General features: G+C 36.5%; 1 long non-coding RNA gene across 3 annotated transcripts in view; it reads left to right on the plus strand.

The window, feature by feature from the left end:
• The window catches only part of LOC308627517, a 43,206-nt gene extending 42,305 nt beyond the window's left edge, over positions 1–901 (plus strand). For all 3 annotated transcript variants that reach the window (XR_014017412.1, XR_014017413.1, XR_014017414.1), the window contains exon 4: positions 804–901. This is a non-coding gene — a long non-coding RNA (uncharacterized lncRNA). The remainder of the gene's footprint in view (positions 1–803) is intronic.
• The last annotated feature ends 6,889 nt before the right edge of the window (positions 902–7,790 follow it).

Raw genomic sequence — 7,790 nt, forward strand, 5'->3', positions numbered from 1 at the left:
TAGCATATTTTAATATTTTCATTTTGAAAGGAAAATTTTAAAAAGTCATCTATTGTTTTTTTAGAAAGTATCTAGAGTGGTTGAAGTGAAATAACTTTCAGAAAATGTGTTAAAATGGGGCTACAAAAGACTTAGGAGGACATAAGCTTGGTTCTTATTATTGACAGTTTGCAAATCAGCCATGGGGATACACATTATTTCCAATTTAAAATGAATGATGATTTTATATACATATATATGCATCTTATCATATTGATTATAAACCAAGTAAAATCTCATGAAATCTAAGTATGTTTGAAAAACTTAAACCTATTTTTATGTTTTTCCAAACACTAGAAAATGAAAGCAATTTCTGTTGTTTGTCATTTTCTTTTGGACTCTCTTGGCTTCCTGAAAATGATTATGTCAAGATATTGGAGAAATATTCATAGGAAGCAACAGAGGCCATGAGAATAGAGACCTACACTGCTTCCTCATTAGAAAAAATAAAATAAAAATTCCTGTCTATCCATTTCAAATTACACTCAGGGATGCTTATAATATAGAATTTGAAAGTTGAATACATACTAGTTGTCAAGTAGTCAGCCCCGTTGATTATTCATGCATTCCCTCCTAAGTATGTTGTTCTTAGAATTCAGAGGGGTCCTTTAATCACACCCCCCATCTTGACCACTCACATCTCCAGATTTTCCTACTTCACGGCATATTGGTGTTTAACTTATTAAACAAATATTTGTTGAACAATTACTATGCATGCTAAGCAAAGGGGATCAAAGATGAATGAATATTCATTTGTCTTTAAGGAGACACAGTCTACTGGAGAGAGGCAGAACTGTGAACAGATGACTGCATAAAGAGGCAAAGTCAAGTCTTATTTATTCAGGGGAAGAAGTCCCCCGTGATCAAGCAACAAGTAAAATCATTTCAGTGTGCAAGACATGGATTTGTGATTGAAAATGCACAAGCATATTTATTATCCATCATAGATGATCACCTATTATAATCAGTGAGATTTCTTAATGGCACAGCATCTAGAGGAGGACGTCATGCATGAACCTGTCATATTCAGAAAGTAAGGAAGTGGCACAGTGGGAACAATTCAGGAAAGTAAATAAAGATGACAGTAGATTTAAAATCTACTTTAACTGTTCTTACTATTATTAATCTATTTGGGCAAGTAGTAGTTTTCATTGATGTTAGCATTTTTTCATCCACGACTTGAAATCAGACATTAAATATTAATATTATAAAAATATTACAAATGGAATTCATTCACAAATTTATAAAAATAGATCAGCACCAGAGACCTATTTATTGGAAACAAAGTAGGTAGAACAATGAAACTCATTTATAGTTCCTCCTCAACCAAAGTGGACAGAAGTTTTATATGTAGAGGTCAATCCTGGGCCAGAGGCTATTTAATATTTTCATCAAGTCTAGGATGATAGAAAAGCATGTGGATTTAGTCATTTACAGTTCTCTTTAGTTGATAAGACTGATTAATACTTTGTCAAGATCAAAATTCAACATGACCGTAATATGACCTTGACAAATTGGAGAAGTGGTTTAAAACAATGCAATTTAATAAGTCTAAGGGTCAGATATGGGCTTTAAAGGGATTGGGAAGGAAATGGAAATTATAATAATGTAGGTGATACCATGCCAGTGAGAATGCATTTGTGTGTGTAATATAATATGTAACAAATAATATTGAGTATGACTTGAGTCAAGAATATAGCAATAGCTTTTATTTTTTTTCTCTCTCTCACCATGGCATAGTGCTTACTCACTCACAAATATTTCTAATACATTTCATCAAAATTTCATCATTAAATCCTGTATCCCTGCTGATAAAATTAAAAGTAATTCTAAGATATATAAATGAAGAGAAGGGTATTAAGGTACAAATAAGTGGGTGAATATTAATGAAATTACTTTGTATTGTGCTTTACAAATACGATTTATGCATTTATCTTGTTACTAACACATTCATTCATTCATTCATTCAGCAATCATTACATATTTATAGAACTTCTACTATGTCCCAGGCACTGCATTAGGTGCTGGTAATACAAGGTGTGGAAAAGCAAGCATTGTCCATATTTCTTAGAGCCTGCAGTCTAAAGAATAATTACTAATTGTAGTAAATATAGACAGGGTACTATGAGCCATGGGACAGGGAACCTTTCTCACCTGGAAGGATGAGGAAAGGCATCCCTTGTGAAATGTCTTCTTAACTGAAGTATGACGTAGGTAGCCTAAGGGGACAAGGGAGTAAAGGAGTAAGTATTTCTTGCAAAGGGGAAAGCAAGTCTTAAGAATTTGAGCTTCAAAAAAGGAATGCTTCACGTTGATATTACAGTCTCAACAAATACAATTAAATTTCTGGTTGTTAATACATTGCATAAAAGTGGAGGAGTGGATTTCTGCCAAAATTAGGGCATATAGTTAGGATTAGAAATGTGCTCTGTGATATCAGTGACTTTAACATTGCAGTGAGACTGGGAGAAAAAAACGTACAAAGAGGCTATCCTCTGGACCCAATGGCACTGATGTACATCAAGGCTTTTGCTGAAGTAGAAAACCTGCTATTGATATTGAGATGCTCTTGAATGAAACAATGACTTCAAATAAGAGTTCCAAACTGAAACTCAGAAAGACCACCAATCTGACATGACTTAAATTTGAACTGCTTCTCAGATAGGCAATTTATACTTTGGGGTAAATGGAAACTGGGCTTGGTTTCACTAATGATATCAATGACATTTTGCTATTAAATTTGGTTTAATATTTTCATTTTACAAATCCCTAACTTCAGAAACTCTCTAAGGGAAAGTAAGGGGAAAAGGATAGGACTAACTTGTTTAGTTACATTACCTTGAATTTTACATTTAAATCGAGCTGCGCTATCTCCACCAATGCTTGACTAGAAGCCTGCACAGTGAGTAGTTGTAATGGAGGAGATTGGCTCATTTTAATGGCCACATCTGATGGATCTCAAAGAAATTCAGGTAAAACAATTCTCTGCATAGTTCATAGTCAATTATTTATACTTACAGAAAAATGCCAAAGCCTAGAAAACTTTAAATGGTGGATAATCAGCAACATTCACATTTTTCCTTGAGGTGATCAGGATTGTACAAACACATTTAGGCTTTGAAAGACACGTTTTGGAACTTTACTGGAGGTATTCTAAGAAATACCTTCATGTTAAAACAATCTCCAAATATTTTAGGAATAACTAGTATCTCTCCATAAATAATTCATGCCTCAATTAATTATTATCATTGTTAGAAATTAATACTGAAGTATTTCAGAAAAAGATGACATATTAAGAATGTGACAGGGGCTTCCCTGGTGGCGCAGTGGTTGAGAGTCCGCCTGCCGATGCAGGGGACACGGGTTCGTGCCCTGGTCCGGGAAGATCCCACATGCCGCAGAGCGGCTGGGACCGTGAGCCATGGCCGCTGAGCCTGTGCGTCCAGAGCCTGTGCTCAGCAATGGGAGAGGCCACAACAGTGAGAGGCCCGCGTACCGCAAAAAAAAAAAAAAAAAAAAGAATGTGACACTGCTTCCATGTCATATAAGAGCATGAGGATATCTCTATTATGAAACTTACTGCATTTTGCTACAACATTTTTGTCTATCTTCTCTTCCAGATTACAAGCTTCTTAAAAAATAGACTGTGCACAGATCTAACTTTCTGGCCTACATTTGCAGCACTGGAGACTACTATTGAAATATTAATTCAAAGGATATTTTAGAAAACATTATAGACAGAACTCTACCATAAAAGAGCATATATAAATATAGCATATTTTCTGATGTTATTGAATCATCTTAAATATTGGTTAATGCAAATTTCAATCTCTAAGGCACTTCTACAACATACCTGAAAAATGATCGTCATCTTGTACTTGAATGTCCTCACTGAGAAAGAAATTGCCAAATCAAAATAAGTTTATTTCATTTTTAGGAAGCTCGAATTGTTAGAAAACTCACTCTTAAAATAAGTTAAAATCTCTATTCCTCAACTTCTATGCATTTTCTTGGTTTTTAAATTAGGGGCAACTTGATCTTTTTTTGATTTTACAGCTCTAACATAGCTAAAGCTGGCGTTCAGGTCCTTTGCCCACTTACCTACTCTTCATAATTATTTTATTAAAAGAAATATATTGTGGTATAATATAAAAAATATACTAACTTGAATGTCCACTTTAATGAATTTTGACAAATGTAAATATTTTGTAACTCTGTTTCCATCAAGGTAGACAATTTTCCTATTACCCCCCTTTGCAGTTTTCCCTTTCCTCTTTGCAGTCACTCTCTACTCCATATTTGATACAGGCAACTGCTGATATGTTTTCTGTCGCCATAGATTCATTTTTCCTTTTCTAGAAAGTCATATAAACAGAAACATAAAGTACATACTCTTGTGTGTCTAGCTTTTTCCTCAGCATAGTGTTTCTGAGATTCATCCTTGTTGCATTCCTCATAATTCTATCCTTCTACTGCTGTATGATATGACATTGTATGGATATACCACAACTGGTTCACCCATATAAATCTTGTTGGAGATTTTCTGATGATGGCCATTCTGACTGGTGTGAGGTGATACCTCAATGTAGTTTTGATTTGCATTTCTCTAATGATTCGTGATGTTGAGCATCCTTTCATGTGTTTGCTGGCAATCTGTATATCTTCTTTGGAGAAATGTCTATTTAGGTCTTTTGCCCATTTTTAGATTGGGTTGTTTGTTTCTTTGATATTGAGCTGCATGAGCTGCTTCTAAATTTGGGAGATAAATCCTTTGTCAGTTGCTTCATTTGCAAATATTTTCTCCCATTCTGAGGGTTGTCTTTTCGTCTTGTTTATGGTTTCCTTTGCTGTGCAAAAGCTTTTAAGTTTCATTAGGTCCCATTTGTTTATTTTTGTTTTTATTTCTCTAGGAGGTGGGTCCAAAAGGATCTTGCTGTGATTTTTGTCATAGAGTGTTCTGCATAGGTTTTCCTCTAGGAGTTTGATAGTGTCTGGCTTTACATTTAGGACTTTAATCCATTTTGAGTTTATTTTTGTGTATGGTGTCAGGGAGTGTTCTAATTTCATACTTTTACATGTACCTGTCCAGTTTTCCCAGCACCACTTATTGAAGAGGCTGTCTTTTCTCCACTGTATATTCTTGCCTCCTTTATCAAAGATAAGGTGACCATATGTGTGTGGGGTTATCTCTGGGCTTTCTATCCTGTTCCATTGATCTATATTTCTGTTTTTGTGCCAGTACCATATAAATGCTGGAGAGGGTGTGGAGAAAAGGGAACCCTATTGCACTGTTGGAGGGGATGTAAATTGATACAGCCACCATGGAGAACTGTATGGAGGTTCCTTGAAAAACGAAAAATAGAACTACCATACGACCCCGCAATCCCAGTACTGGGCCTATACCCTGAGAAAACCATAATTCAAAAAGAGTCATGTACCAAAATGTTCACTGCAGCTCTATTTACAATAGCCAGGACATGGAAGCAACCTAAGTGTCCATCATCGGATGAATGGATAAAGAAGATGTGGCACATATATACAATGGAATATTACTCAGCCATAAAAAGAAACAAAATTGATGTATTTGTAATGAGGTGGATGGACCTAGAGTCTGTCATACAGAGTGAAGTAAGTCAGAAAGAGAAAAACAAATACCGTATGCTAACACATATATATGGAATCTAAGAAAAAAAAAAGGTCATGAACAACCTAGGGGTAACACGGGAATAAAGACACAGACCTACTAGAGAATGGACTTGAGGATATGGGGAGGGGGAAGTGTAAGCTGTGACAAAGTGAGAGAGTGACATGGACATATATACACTACCAAACATTAAATAGATAGCTAGTGGGAAGCAGCCGCATAGCACAGGAAAATCAGCTCGGTGCTTTGTGACCACCTAGAGGGGTGGGATGGGGAGGGTGGGAGGGAGGGAGACGCAAGAGGGATGAGATATGGGAACATATGTATATGTATAACTGATTCACTTTGTTATAAAGCAGAAACTAACACACCACTGTAAAGCAATTATACTCCAATAAAGATGTTTAAAAAAAATCTTGGATATTTTGGTCATATCCAGTTTTACCTATTATGAATAATGGTGTTACACATTTTTGTGAACAAATTTGTGTGACCTAAGACTTCATATCTCTTGGATAAGTATGAACTATTAGGTAATTGCTTGGTCATATGTAAATGTATATTTAACTTTAAAGCTTTCATGCTACAAGCCCATTAACAATGTATTCATGTTTCTCTAGGTCCACACCAAAACTTGATATTAACAGTTTTTTAAATTTTAGACATTATAGTGGTATGTAGTGGTATCTCATCATAATTATAATTTGTACGTCTTTGATGGAGCAATCTCTAAATATATATAAATTATATATACTTAATATATATGTTGTATACAATATATGTAAATATTTTAATTAATTTTTTTGGAGTATAGTTGATTTACAATGTTGTGTTAGTTTCTGCTGTACAGCAAAGTGAGTCTGTTATACATATACATATATCCACTCTTTTTTAGTTTCTATTCCCATATAGGTCATTACAGAGTACTGAATAGAGTTCCCTGTGCTATACAGTAGGTTCTTATTAGTTATCTATTTTATATGTAATAGTGTGTGTATATATATATATATATATATATAAAATGTAATTAGGCACTTAAAAATAAAAGGAAGACATGCAAATAGCCAATAGGCATATATTCATGGATACATATACTTTACATTTATATATATAACATATCCATAAATATATTTTTGCCATTTTCTCCCATTGGATTGTCTTTTTATTTTTGAATTGTAAAAATTCTTTAATCTGTATCTAAGTTCTTTGCCAGATATTGATATTGCAAACATTTTCCAAGTTTGATCTTCCTTGTTGATTTTCTTAATTTTGATTTTTATTCAGCAGAAATTTCCCTTTCCTCTGTGGCTGTCACTGCCTTGTCAGGGTTGGGTTCTGATCCCTAGTCGTTGGAGCAGAGGCCCTCAGGTCTGTTTCTTAGCTGTGTTTCTGATCTGCGGTGTGAGGTCGGGAGGACTGGAGCACCCCCACTGGGATAGAAGCCATTGAGTATTCCTCCTCTGGAGGTGTTCACCTGTGGGTATGCTCTGTTTTGTCTCCTTTCCGCCCATTGTGTAGGCTTACAAAGTACACTGCTGTTGGTACTGCTCTCAGTCCCACCTTAACCATGGTTATGGCGGCAACTGGCCCTGGTGACTCAGGCATCATTTTCACCAGGCCACTGGCCCAGATCCACTGAGGTCAGGTCCCAGGACTGCAGTAATTATGTACCTGGACCCACTATGTGAGATACGGAGGCAGCTCAGACTCTGGCCTGGCCAAACCCCAGCGTATATGTGCCCACAAAACCCACAGCTGCTAAAGCCAGACCTGTCTCAGCTGCAGGAGCACTTGTCCATTGGGATGTTCCCAGGTGCTGAATTTAGGAAGCCATCAGAGGAAGTGTAATGCCATGATTTGCACAGCCATGAGGAGAGATTTCAGCTCTTCTTCCTTAGTTGCATGTCCCCTGGAACTCAGCTGTGGTTTCAGCCCCATCTCTGCATGTGGGCCACCCACTGGCGTCTGCTCCCAAGGCTGCTGGAGCACACGAGCTTGTCAGGCAGGAGGATGTAGAAGCGGCAGTCAGGGCAGGCAGGCTGCCCAGGTGAGAGGGTGCTGGGTGGCTATGGGACATACGAGCCTGTCAGGCAGGAGGGAGTCAAGG

Source organism: Mesoplodon bidens (assembly GCF_964165515.1).
Source record: "Mesoplodon bidens genome assembly, chromosome: 14".
Taxonomy (NCBI): Eukaryota; Metazoa; Chordata; class Mammalia; order Artiodactyla; family Ziphiidae; genus Mesoplodon; species Mesoplodon bidens.